The following is a 14,189-nucleotide window of genomic DNA, read 5'->3' as shown; positions in this document are numbered from 1 at the left end:
ATGAGCGAGGCGAGTAAGTAGACTTTTTTTCTTGAATTAGAAAGATTAAATGAACATAAAGGAAACAATCAGTAATGTTTTTTTCCCAGCACAGGTGGCATCAGACAAGCTCAAAGATCCCCTCGTGGCATGTTTTAATATTTATATAAAATACTCTGCTTTGAATTATAATTTCTGTCTGATATGGTTTCTCCACAAAAAAGTTCAATTATCTCATTAAAACTACAAAATTACATAAACTCCTTCTTCCTCATTGAAAAAAAAACTGAATCTATTAACATGCAAACATTGTTCATTTCAAAAATGTAACAATTGGACACAAGATGTCTCCTTCTTCAAGTCCATTCTTAGTGCAGTGAGGGTTTCAAGTTTTCAAATCCCACTTCTGTAAGTTAAATACTGGACCATGATTTGCCTCCAAAGTAGTTGTGATGTCACAAATCATGCTCATACGTGCATGTGTTAAACTCAGATTTAAAGTGAACACAGACATACTTTCCCCTTCAACAAATGAATTTGAAAACAGCCTTCTAGTGTCAAACTCATACCATACATCATTCTGCACAGTGAAGGTCAAACATCCAAGTGAAGTAACAAAAGCAGAACACATTTTTGAGCGGAGGGGGACTTTGAGCCTTTGTGAGACGCTCTGGTGTAATGTTGCAGTTTATTCACTCCTAAGCACACTCTTTATAACTGCCTGTCATGGTCATTAGCCAAATAACTCGTCTACAAAGGCCTACATTCGCATGTAACAGTAGTGAAAATGTTCTGGCCTCATGTTATCATTTTAAAAATACATTGCTGTCAATCTAAAAGATGAGACTTTTTTTACTGATTCCTGAAACGACTTTATGGAGAATGAAGATTTTCGTTTGACAGCAGTAATGTGGTGTTTACGGCTCACCGGCAAACACAGACAACAGGCACCTTTTTCAACTGGCAAACATTTACTAGGACTACCCTTTGCTCTTTCCATCTCTTACTTTAGTAGTTCTCCCTCTGTCTCTCTCTCTCTCTCTCTGGTTGTGTGAAGAGGTGATAGTGTTGGGAGACAATGGGAAAGACTCACTTAATTAGCTGGACGAGAAGATGCATTGTGGCAATTACTGAGCACAAAGGGAGGGGAAGGTATGGCTCTGTAATGTGCTGCTGAGTGTATTTGCCTGGCTGTTGTAGCCTGAAGTGCAGGCAGGCCTTTAGAGGGGAGAGTGAAAGCAGTAACAATGGAAGACAGGATGTACTCCACATGTAGAGCCATTTCCAGTCCTTTTACAAACAGGGACAATAGCTGCTACAATCTCTTAAAGGCTAGAAATGCAGATTCGTTATTCCCTCTATGGACGGATTATGGAGCTTAAAATTTACAGGTCTGGTCTTTGTACAAACTAACTTTCCAGGTGTTCTTCTTTGTATGGATTTGTTGTGAATTTGTTGGTACCACTTTCTAATAAGGTGCCCTTTATTGAGATGATTATGTATGTTAATAGCGATTGTCCAATCATAGCTTAGCAACTGTAACTAGGTACAGCCAGCCTGTCAAGCTTTGGATCCCTCCACATGTTGAAGCAGTGTGCATAGGTCTCTAATACTCAGTAGTTTGGAGTGGAGCAAAAGTGTAGTGAATTAAATAGTGTGTTACACGGTTCTTGTTTCAAAACAAGTCAGCTGGAAACATTAAAAAGTCAGCCGTTTCAACCAACTCATGGTGCTAACGTTAGCTTATTTAGCTAGCTAACTAGCTACAACTATTCAAATCTGCCAGTGACATTTAAAGCTGCAGTAGGCGATTTGAACATACACAATGCAAAACCTTCCGCCTCTTTCTCTGCTGCCTCTTATCACTCTGATAAGCCCCTCCCACCCAATGACGCACCAAACAGGCGCGTGCATTCTGCTGGGCTTGAAGCAGAACGTCAAGGTTGTCAACCGTTGTAACTCACAAACTAATGTAGTTGTTGTACTGCTACCTTTAGCACTTACCTGTCAAGAAGGAATAGGGCAACCTCAGCATCACTCTTCAGCCCCTTACACTCTTGAAAATGCCTCTCTGATGTTGAACCTCGTCTGATCTCTGTTTTTATTTAGCCCTTTCTTTTTGTCTCTCTTCTCCTCCAAGGTCTTCCTTCTTTTGGCTTGTTTTGTACTATACGCCATTGTAGTCAAAGGAGGTATGTGAAATTTATCACTGTTGCCATAGCTCTTGACACAACTTCTGCGTACTCCGCCTAGCCTACCAGAGAGGAAGGGAGCAGCCAAAACTGACGGTCGTCGGCTAGAAATGAGAAACCTGCTTTTGTCTATGTCTGTCTGAAATCAAGGACCCACTGTTTCAGAATTTAATAAGAATTTCGAGGGGTAAATCTGCCACTGTTATCAATGCTAACTGCAAATGTACCAATAAATACTCACATTTAAAAGTGTCAGTGATAAATCGACTATCAACATTTTTGCCAATTTATTTTCTGCCAATAGACTGATCAATTAAGAAGCTCTAAAAACAGCTTTTGTGAAAAATCTCTCTGGCTGGTGTTTATCCTCCTCCAGCATGACATACTTTGTCTTTTAAGCTACTGTATCTCTAGCTGAATGGAAAAGGGCTGCAGTGCGCCTGGCAACCCAAAAGTTGTTCTTATTAATGGCTTATAATTAATCTATAAAGCATTAGTAAAAGATTTATTAAAATTTAAAAGTAACAGTTAAAATGTATAAACTCTTATAAATTGTGCCTTCTAAGGAAGTGGTACTGTAGTGCTCATGTTTGACTTTGTTGGGTAACACATGGTGACTAATTTTCTAATTTCCTCCTCCCTTGTCCATTCATCCATCCTCTTCATTTCTATTCCTGATTGTTCTGTTGCTGTGTACCAAACTGGACATGCTTCTTTCTATTTCTGACTGGCTATGAGTGGGCCGCTGCTTGGTGCCACTGCGTGTTTTGTGTGTGTGTGTGTGTGTGTGTGTGTAGAGTTGGGTCTGGCAAAGAGCATCCTCCTTTAGTGGAGTGGCCTGAGGGGATTTCTTTCATGAAGTCAGATAACATCCAGGCGACCCCCTCTTCCCTTTTTTATAAGAGTTCTTTAACCTTGATAAATGAAGTAGAGGCAGGGAGGGAGGGAGGGAGAAAAAGTTGCAGGCTGTGGTGGGGGATGAGGGTGTGATGGAGGGAGGAGAGATAGAGAGAGAGGGGGAGACACCAACTCCCTGGCCGGCTTGCTCTCAGGATCAATAACGTTCGGAGAGCTGCTGAGCACTCCTGTCTGGCAGCTCTACCATAGGGGATGGAAGGAACGGGGGGAGGGAGGGGGAAGGATGGGAGGAAAGCAAGAAAAGGAGTGTTGAGAAAGCCTCTATCTTCTTCTTGTCACCCTTTTTTGCAAAGAGAGGGAATGGAGGTGGACGGCGATGTGAAGACGGAAGGATGAAGGGATGGAGGGGAGCATAGATGGAGAGGAGTTTAGACCAGTGCACTTATCCAGCTGGACTGTGCCACCCACCTGCCTGCCCGCCTGCCAGGAAAACACACACACACACACACACACACACACACACACACACACACACACTGAGGTCTCCTTTTACGGAGCCACAAGGTTACAGAGTGTCGATACAAACGTGCACAGCCCTCCGACAAATGGGATTTGGCATGTTCAATCAACAGTGCTGCCAAATCCCTGTTGTTAAGTATTGCAGAGCCATATCTGTCTGCGGCGGGCCTGTGCTATGCTACCTGGGCCCGCTAACTGTCCCCTAAATATCCTCTATTAAAGTCCTCTGTCGTAGAATTATCTGTTGCCTTTGTCATTGGATTTGAATAGGTGCGTGTGCTGTGGCATAAATAGGGAACAGAAAGGGAGTTTTCACATTGTGCAACTGTTATAAAAAAGGCCTCTTGCACACGAGGTTATGCACACCTGAGCTCTCTTCTTCTCTTCTTTCTGCCTCTTCTACTTGATTTCCTTGCTTGGAGTTTAAGTCGCTGGTCTCCCTCCTCTGGCCATCTCTCCTGGCCTTTTTCCTGTCCTCTGTTAGACCTGATCCTTTCATCTTCCCTCCCCTAATCCTGTGCTAGAGAAGCCTTCTCTTCATCCCTCCGCTGCTTCCCATTGCTCTCGTTTTAACTCCATGCCTCTTCTTATTTTAGCGTGTCCCTGTGCTCCTTGCACCGCTTTCTTCTCCTTGCACTTGCTCTTCTTTATCCCCCCTTTTATCAACCCTGCCTCTACTTTTTCTCAGCCTCTCCCTCTGTCTTCTGCATCACCCTTCCTTCTCCTCTCTTACTTTCATCTGCCCTTAATTAAGTTAGTGATCAGTTGACTGCCCCTATCATTGGTAGAGAGCAGGTTGGTCCTCCCATCCCAGGAGGGGGCTACATTGTCTGTGCTGGTTGACCAATGTAATCCCCCCTCCAGGGACAAAGCGCAGTACCCTCACTACCTCAGCCACCCCTGAAGGGCATTAGCCCCCTGACGAGAGCCGTGCCCTGGCCTGCCCCTGCCTGCCTGATAGCCCAGCATCACACCGCTGGCTCTTTCCTTATCTGAGGAGGGCAGTTTGACTGCAGACTGTTGAGAGTGAATGTAGTTGACTAGGAATAGGGGAGCATGCTTTGGGTGAAAGTTTAGCTTGTTGTTTTTCGACACACACACACACACACACACATGCATGCACATCTGTTGTATTAAGATCAGGAAGTCCTACTCTAAACCTCCACACAACCCCACATACCCCTCTCTCTCTCTCTCTCTCTCTCTCCCTCTCCCTCTTTTTGTCTTTCACACACACACACACATTCACACAAGTAAGTAAGGTTGCTATGGAAACGGTTGGTCAGAGTTTACCAGAGGGGAAACAAACAAAGTACTGTTCATGAAAGCAGGTTGTTCCGTGCAGAAGGAGCAGTGGTACTGTGTGTGTGTGTGTGTGTGTGCAAATGTGGGTTGTGTCATGTCTAGTGATTAGATACGTGTGTGTGAACCCGTGCATACTGCATCCTATTATATCACTGTCCTTTTCACCAATACCTTACTGCTACAATAGAGCTGCTATTCTTTACAATACCTTCATAAAATGTTTGCTCAGTGGGAGGTAGATGTTCAGTGACTGCAGCTTCCAAAGGAATTTGATAATTAGTTCATAAATTATTAATCTGCCAATTATTTTCTTGAATTAATCGATTTATTGTTTAGTGTATATAACATCAGAAAACAGTGGAAAATACCGATCACAGTTTCCTGGAGCCCAGGGTGATGTCATCAGATATCTTGTTTTGTCCAACCAACAGTCCCAAATTCAAAATTATTTAGGACAAGGACAACAAATTTTCACATTTTTGTTTAAAAAAATTACTTAAATGATTAATCGATTATCAAAATAGTTTGACTGACTAATCCATCAATCAACTAATAGTTGCAGTTCTACATGATTTCATATTTGGGGTTACAAATACACAGTCATCTGCTTCCTCTTAGGTATATTCCAGTCTATAAATGTGTGTGTTTCTTTAAATGCGATCTTTATAAGTGTGTTTCCATCCACCTATTTCTATGCAATGGAATCAGACTTAGTGAATAAATCATGACGTACGTGAAGCATGTGACTTAAATGTCTTCTGAAAAAATGGGGAAAAAACTGAAAATGGCAGAAAACAGAAACATCAGATCTGTGTGGAGCTATGAGGAGACTGTAACGTTCCTCAAAATACATGAAGAAAACATAAATGCCATGTTTCCCTCATGTTTTCCACATGGTTTTCCATCATTTGAGCTTCCAGTGGCGCTCTTTTAATTTACGTCATCTTCTTCTTCTGCAATAGTTTAATGGTACCCGACAAGAGAATTAGCGCCACCAACTTCAATGTACCAACTCCTAATATTGGCATAACGGTAGTGGAAGGAAACGCATTAATTTGAATTTTCTTTTGCTGATTTCCTGGAAATTCGGTTTGAGCTACATTTGGATGGAAACCTGAATTATGACTGCGTCTAAGTCACAGCCTGCACTCCCCAATGCCTACTGGGCTGGTTCAGCTCTCACAGTTTCTTCTCCCTTAGAATTATAAGCTGTATCTCTTCTCCTCTCCTCTGGAAAAGTAGGTCTCGTGGTAGTTGGATGTCGCCTCATCTGAGTCACAAACAGCAGCAACATCCACAGTTCTTATTTTCTGTCAGTATGCATTTAAACTCTAAAGCAGCATACAAACCTGCTGCGTTTTTCCCCATAAAAATGCCACCATGCCTTCCTCGTTCCGTCTGTGTTCCCACCCCCTTTAATGCCTCTTTAGCCCTGCACTCGGCTGCTTGAGTAATATTTATTGCTCTTTTAGTCTCAGTTTCTCCTGTTATTTTATCCCCTGAAACAAACAAGTCCAATGCCATGGGGCAAAACACCCCCCAACGCCACCACCTCCACCGCCCCTACCCACCTTCTCCGCCCCCTGTTCCCTCTGTCCCTCGTTCCTTCAGCACTGACAGATAGACAAACGTACTGTTCTCTCTTTCTTTGCCTTTCACCTCTCAAACCTCCCTCCATCCATCCTGCCGGACGGGTACAATGCAGGCGCTCTATCCTGCGGCAGGGAGAATGCAGCGCTGAACTAACAATATCACCAAGGCTGCCTGAATGCCGCCGAGTCCCATTGTGCTCTGTCAGAGGGGAGTTAACACCCATGTCTGAGCCCAATGAATAGTATTATTGTGTCTGAGACATGCACCGCACCCCCAGTCCCCTTCCACGTCCCCCTAACTCAACTCTCCCCCCTCTCCCAAACTTGCCTCTCTTGTCCCAACAGTGTAACCCCCCACGCCACTCTCTCACCCCCTTTGCTCTTTCCTTAACAGACAGCTCTAACTTCCAAAGCCTTGCCGGATCACAGATACTTCTCTATTCCCCTGGCAGTCGGCCCGTGGGTTTTAGTCTCTTTTTCAGGCCTGCAGAGGGGTGGATAGAGGTGGACAGAAGGGCTATCAGAGCTCTGTGGTGGCTGCGGCAAGGATATTTTGGAGATTGTGTGGTTGGTGCAGCGCGGTGCAATGTGGGGTGGTGGGGGTTGAATTTGGCCACGGCGCTTACTCTGTTTAGGAACACAATGGTACCGTGAATCCTCAAAGAAATGTCCCCCCAACTGCTATTATCATAAGAAGAGGGCTGCTGAACCCATTTGAATAATTCTAGATGATACAAAAGCTGAGATGTTTTCTTTGTCAAAGTTTCTATAGAGCACCACTGGCCTGGCCAAAACATTTCCATTCCTTCACACTCACTATGGTGCAAACAGACAAGGGTAAGGGAAGGGTAGTTTGAAATATTCCATCAGTTTTAAATGTTGCTTTTGTTATTTATAACCATTAGGGCAAATAAATATAAAACTCAGTGGGCTCTTGCAGCTAAGGGAGCACAAAAGAGGGTGGTTGCTGAAGAGTAACTTTTCCTGTAAATATTTCTAATGTATTCTATTGACGCAGTGGTGATTTTTATAATGGGCCCACTCTTGCCATATTTTGCTATCTGCAGCACATCAGAATCTAATAGCTGAGAGTACCTTTGGCAGACAGTATCTCTCTGCCTGACACACTTAACTCTCAGGCCTCCAATCCCAGCAGTTTCTGCTCTCCAAGGTTAGCAGGTTCACATCACCAGCTGAGAGAGGATGCCAGAATCCTCACCCCCGACTTCTCGCTGATCAAAGACCAGGATTGACATTCAGAGTGGGTAAAATGCTGAAAGTTAAGATTAACTTGTTTTTTTCCCATCTCTGTCTCTGGTTGTTTGTGTAGAGCAGGAAGAAGAGGAGGAGGAGGAGGAGGAGGAGGCAGTGGAGGAGGAAAAAGAGAAGCAGAGTGGGTGGAAGGATGGAAGGAGAGAAGGATAGAAGCAGTTCGAGGAGGTGGTTCGAAGCGGGTGAACCCAGAGCAGGTGAACACAGCTGTGGATCGCCATGGGCTCTCTGGCTGCCTTCCTCCTGTGGCCCCGGCGCTGCATACAGGGGTCCCGGGGAGCCGGCAGGGGCCAGCCAAAGCTGCGGCAGAGTGGGCAGGCTAGGCCAGCCAAGCCAGGAGAGAGGCAGGTGAGGCGGGTGAGCTGAGCTCTCATCCCCGCCGGCTAGGAGCCTCCGCGGCAGAGTGGAGCAGCGCGGAGCAGCAGAAATCAATACAGAGGAGATAGGCTAGCAGAGGTTGCCCAGCACCGCCTGCAGGCCTCGGAGCCCAGGGACCAACCACTACCACTGCTCCCAGCTCCTCCCTCCATCTCTCTTTCTATCTTTCTCCAACAGTCCCAGCACCAGCCAGGGCCAGGGCCCTAACCCTGCAACCGCCCCACACGCAGTGTGTGTGTCAGTGTGTAAAATAGAGAGAGAAAAAGGGAGAGAGAAGAGACAGTGAGAGTCTTTGTGTGTGGTTCAGCCGGAGGGGTTTTTGCTGCGTCCAACACCACTTGATAAAACTTTGTCAGAGAGACACAGAGACAGCGAGGGAGGGAGAGAAATGGAAGAAGAAGAAGACAGGACGTCGAAGGTCTCTTTTCTTCCAGCTCCCTCCCTCTTATTACTCATTCCACCTTAACTGTTTGAATAAGGATCCATCAGAGACGGTACACAGGACGTTTTTGCTCAGTCCCACTTCCAAGCACATAGCGCACAGTATTCCTAAGATCGCATGAGCCAGGATGAAAGGACAATTTGAACTTTTTCTCTCATCCACTATATCAGACACAACCTGTCTTTTTGCCTTAGATTTTCTTATCCTCACTACAGCAGCTCCCATCAGAGGATATGGCAGTGCAGTATTGATCTATAAAGTGGAAGAGAGTAAGGCGGGCCTGGGCTTTCATACCTCTCTCTTTCTCTCTTATGTGTGTGGAAATAGCACCTGAAGTCCACTTACTGCTGTGCAGCAGGGATCCCTTGGCAGCACAAGTGAATGGCTGCTAATTGAATGAGAGATGAAAAGGACAGTAGTTGTACCAGTTCATTGCCCACCTCCTCCTGTCTGATACTACTTGGTTTTTCATGTGACTTTTTTCTCCTCCACGTTTACAAAAGTCCTTTTCCACACAAAGAGACTCGCTCTACAGATGTTTTAGCAAAATTGGTTGTGACTAAAGAAAATTGGCAAAATCCTCAGGAATGAAAAAACCTGGTTTACATCAGTGTAGAGGTGAATGCCCTCAGTAGAAAACAGAGAGGAGAAAAGTACTTTTTCATGCAGTGGTAGAAATATCCGACTGAAAACTTTTGAGAGGTCATGCCACAAAACGCACTGTACTGTACATATTTGTGGACTTGGAAGGACATTACAGGACAGATGGACAGTTTTCCAAGTATGAAAACTTAACGGGATTCATACCTCTTGGTGAGTACAATATCTTCATTTAATTGCTTGTTTGTTTCTTCATTTAATTGCTTGTTTTGTGGTAAATAAAACCAATAATATGACTCTGAAAACCATATTGAGCTAAGGAAGGAGAATAACAGAAATAAGAAATATTTCCCCTTCTGGTAACAGTGTTATGATAAGATACCATCTCTGCTCAGAGGTGCATGTGTGTTTTTAAAGTGAACACAGACACGTTATGTTGTAGTTGATCTTCTCAGTCAGCTTCCAACAGGAGCCCTGGGCTGTGATCATACTGTCACTGACTGTTGGAGGAATTTGTTGTTGTTGCCTATACCAGGGAGGGTATTAAAGCGCAACTCCCCCTCTCCTGCCAATCTCCTGGCACACAGAGAGAGACTGGTGCCTCTCTACGCCTCAGCCTGGCAGCGACCCATGCTTACAAAATGGCCGATTCCTGTCTGCCAGCTGTCTCCCTCAGCCAAGATGGCGCTCAGTCGCTTTTTAATGCCCGCTGTTTGCCATCTGCCCTCTAATTGCTAACGGCTATGCAAATATCTTGTAATTGCATTTGCATGTGCTTGATGCTCAAGCCCTCCCCCTCGGTTGTAAATAATAGTGCTAGCGTAAAAGGAAAAAAAGGAAACACAATTCTGCGCATTTGCTGATTGAATACACAGCAGGAACAATTAGCCCGGTTGTTGCCCCCCTCTTTACTTTTCTTTAAGCTCACCTTATGCAAATCATTGATGGCGTGTTCTTGCTTTTGATGCTAGCTGGAAAATGGAGCATCACCCCGTCTTTCTCTGAGTGAATCATTCGGAGACGCTCATGTGTCTTCTCATTGTGCCATATGTGACATCTGTGGTTGGCTGCATTACCAGGGTACCCTGCCTCCTCTGACAGGCAAAGCCCACACTGTAAAGGAGAGCAGGAGCGAGGGAGAGGCATAACATAATGACCTCATTAGCATGCTCAGCACTCCCTGCTATAGGCCCCGGTGCGCTGCTGCGCCGTGGGACCCACGGGTGTACGCCCTTCTCACAGCACTCAGCATGCAACATTGTGTTCTCCCCACACAATGCGGCGCTTCATACAGCCTTTATTACGCCTTGTCAAAGCGCAGGGGGATCAGGGGTATCAGTGCAGAAGCAGCAGGATACGGGCTGTGTACGTGGGACAGGAGATGTATTGGTGCTTTATGGTCTTAATGTGGTGTTAGCTGTGGTGATAGATCCTCTGTTGCTGCTGTCGTGCATTGACATGTGTGTTTATGTTTTTGTGTATGTGTGTGTGTCTGGGGTCTATAGTTGTGTGTTTGTGCAATTGTCCGTTTCATTGTGAACTCCCGTGGCATTCGTGGCCGTTTTCACCTGTCAGTGCTAATTATAGAGAGCAATTTGGTGAATTGTCTGTGTGCTGGAAATAGGCTATCATCCACTCTGAAGACCTGCTGTATGGTGTCTGTTGTGGGTCTGTAGTAGTGTAGCCATGAACTTCACAGCAAGGACTCGAGGACGACACGCACTCTCTCTCTCACTGTCTCTCTCTCTCTCTCTCTCTCTCTCTCTCTCTCTCTCTCTCTCAGGAAGAGCCCATGACAAAGGGCCAATATTTCTAAATAGTTGCTTTGCTACAGCAAATTACAGGCTATGTTTTGTCCTTGAAATCTGTGTGGAGGATTTGGAAATAAATTATCTTTCTAAGTCATGTGGTAACCACAGCTGTCATTTACCCATCCACAAAACGCTGGTTCACCCCTGTTATCGTCTTCTCTATCAGACCCAGGCAGTTTTAATCAAGCTTCTCTGTCTAATCAGTCCATAGTGACACTGATGAGGCTGAGGTGGAGAGCAGGTTAGTATAAAGAGCCCACGCTGTAGTTAGCCTGGAGGGGCCGCAGGCTACTGTATCCTTTTGTGGGGGGAAATGGCAGTCAAGAAGACAGACAGGCAGGCTCAAAATTGCTCTCACTGTACGGTGAGGCAACACCAATCTAGACGTGCTAGATTGAATGGATTACATTCATCCATTTATTTTCATTTAGCACATTTTTTCTCAGGGTAATAACTCTTGTGGAAGTTAGGGTTTGCGTTACAATGGAAACCTAGCTAACTTTCAGAAAGAGTCAGAAAAACAGGTCGACAAGAAGAAGACAGAGTGAAAGATCAAAAGTAACAGAGGCCGATGGGAAAATCAGTCACAGAGTTAAAAAATGTTAAACCTGTCATATAATCCCGAATGTGGATGTGTGTGTGTGGGCACTATAGAAGGGTGGGGTTCTCTTGGTGGATGGAGAGGGATGAAGGACAAGCCCAGGGAGGTGGGTGTTAAGTCTTTCTAAGACTAACGAGTAGTTTGTCATCAACTGATCAACTGGGTGGAGCCATTTTATTCTCATTTGTATATTCAAATCAAACAAGGGGGACCATATATTTTATGAAGCACCAGATCAACATAATACCCGACCACGTATGCTAGTCAGCCGCCATAACTGTTACATACGCGCTCATGCACACATACCGTATGAACACACACACACAGACTTGCATGCTAATCCATATCACATGGGTATGAAAGCGTCCATTCACACTTACTCATAGGAAAAAAAGGACATGAACCCCAACACCATCTCCTGCATAAAGCTTTTATGCTAATAACGGTTATGGCCATGCTTGGTACTACGCTGCTGCAATTATGCATAATTCAACACAAAGAGAACAGGCAGCTTGCTTTAGGTGGACATACTGCATGTGCATGAATATAGTATGTCTATGTTTTTTGAGACACTTCATAGGAAAAGAGCAGAATGACAATATCCACTCTTCGTTCTCATAGACTTTAAGGCCCAAGACCTTCCACAGCAAAGCCACATATTCGTCTTCCACATGCCTCCTATGCTCACGTAATAACCAAATGATTTTCACAAATATTTTTCTTAATTACGTAAATGATGGACATTTGTGTCATATAAAATATGTATAATTCTGTCTAAATTATGAATATTAATGAAAGGATAATAACAGCTTTTTGTTAAGGACAAAAAGTTAATAAGATCAAAATTTGGATGTGGCCTATCAAATTATATAAACCAGGTATTTAGGCGTGTGTTTTCATGGAGGGGCTTGAATGTGGACCGTTCATTTGTGGGTGCATGATTGTCCAGTCCGCTATAGCTTTTCTCATTCAGACTGCCCACTGCTTTTTATTTGCTTAGGTATTGATTGAATGTGTTCCACCCACAGAAGTAATAGTTGCTGAAAGCATTTACAGCCATCACTCAATTCATCCTCTTTCTTTCTTTGTTGAGACCAAACAAATAAGTGATTGGTTCTTTCGCGAAACACTTTATCATTCAAATGAAAAATGAAATTTGAATAGGTGTGTTGATATATTTTAAATACGGCACAAAAGGTGAATTGGTCATTTTTGATTTACAATTTTCAGGTAACTCCATGAAGATTTTCCTTATATGATGTTAAAATTGTTATGTGGAAGTAATGACATTTTATTTTGAAGAGATTGAATGACATTTTATTTTGAAGAGATTACAGACCCCAAATGATCAGAAAAGTTTTTTTTATTTCTTTCAATTTTTCACATATATATGGAATATACAGTATATCGATAAAGATCTCTAATTTCACTATTGCAACATTGCAATAAAAGCTAAAGATAACTATCCATTATTTCTGACAAATTATGTGTTTTGACATTTTATATTTGTAATCTTATCAATAATCCTGACAATTAAGATATCAATTTGTTAAACAGAGTGTCAGTCTGTGATTAAATTATTCATATTTCTGTTAAGAAAAACACTTTTTTCTGCTTCTGTAAACCAAATTCCTTATGTGAAACTACCCTCCTCAGGAAGTAATTCCTGAGTCAAGTGTTACTGCTGCTGCTGTTTCCTCAGAGCTGCAACACTGAGCCCCAAGTCTGATTATAGACTCAGGGAAAAACAGTCAGGCATTTATCCAAGTCACTGATTATGTCATTTCAACAGGCTGCAAACACTCAGACGGGCTAGACAGCTCTGAGGGGAGAATTATGAAGCCGGAGTGGAATGGAGGCTGTATGAAAAGGAAATGAAAATGGAGTAGTGCTGTATGTGTGATTAAACTGCCTGCTCGCCGGCAAAAGGCCACGCTGCTGTAGCACAGGCCTGAGATTTGGCCGTAATGAAAATGTGAAGGTGGAGGGGTTTGAACCCCCTGAATGACGTGTATATTTACACATACACACACACACACCCTTACACATACATTATTAAGTGTATGTATGTGCTCAGGCTGAATGGTTTATTTGAGTGAGACCGCAGATGCAATTTGAGACGTAAAGCAGAGAGGAATAATGTGTGGAAAGAAAGAAAAGCTACCTGAATTGAAAATAAAACATTCAGATTAATGTTTAGCAGGTAATTCATACAAACCACAGATAATCCTGGAATTGCTGTTGCCCTTAGAGACAGACCATGGCGGCCACATAAGTGTTAAATTGCACCATTCAGATGCAGAGACAGCATCCCAGTAATCAAGCGTGGGAACGGGCTAAATGATTAGGCGATGAGGGGTCTGTGCAGTGGAGGGGGTTGCGGTTAGTTCATGGCTAGACGCCCCAGCTGCACTGACTTCCATTCAGAAACAGGTTAGGAAGGACCTAAAGGGTCAAGGTCAGGGGTGTGGTGGTGGTGGGGGGGTTTCAGTGCAGTGTAGAGCTGTTTGTGTGTGTGTGTGCTTCATCTGCCGTTCATCCCCGGCTGGCTGACTGTCTGTAAGCTGCCTCTGTGTTTGCTTATTTTATAAGCTGCTTCTTATTGCTTTGCTCCAGGGACAACTTGAGCTGAGAAGCCGG

General features: G+C 44.0%; 1 long non-coding RNA gene across 3 annotated transcripts in view; it reads left to right on the top strand.

Moving 5' to 3' along the window:
* LOC122877774 overlaps positions 1-14,189 on the top strand; it is a 43,702-nt gene that overhangs the window by 21,354 nt on the left and 8,159 nt on the right. For 2 of the 3 annotated variants that reach the window (XR_006378328.1, XR_006378326.1), the window contains exon 3: positions 7,776-9,350. This is a non-coding gene — a long non-coding RNA (uncharacterized LOC122877774). The remainder of the gene's footprint in view (positions 1-7,775; positions 9,351-14,189) is intronic. The other variant, XR_006378327.1, reaches the window with a different exon arrangement.

Source organism: Siniperca chuatsi, linkage group LG6 (assembly GCF_020085105.1).
Source record: "Siniperca chuatsi isolate FFG_IHB_CAS linkage group LG6, ASM2008510v1, whole genome shotgun sequence".
NCBI lineage: Eukaryota > Metazoa > Chordata > Actinopteri > Centrarchiformes > Sinipercidae > Siniperca > Siniperca chuatsi.
Note: the sequence above shows the minus strand (reverse complement) of the source record. Positions and strands in the feature narration are given on the sequence as shown.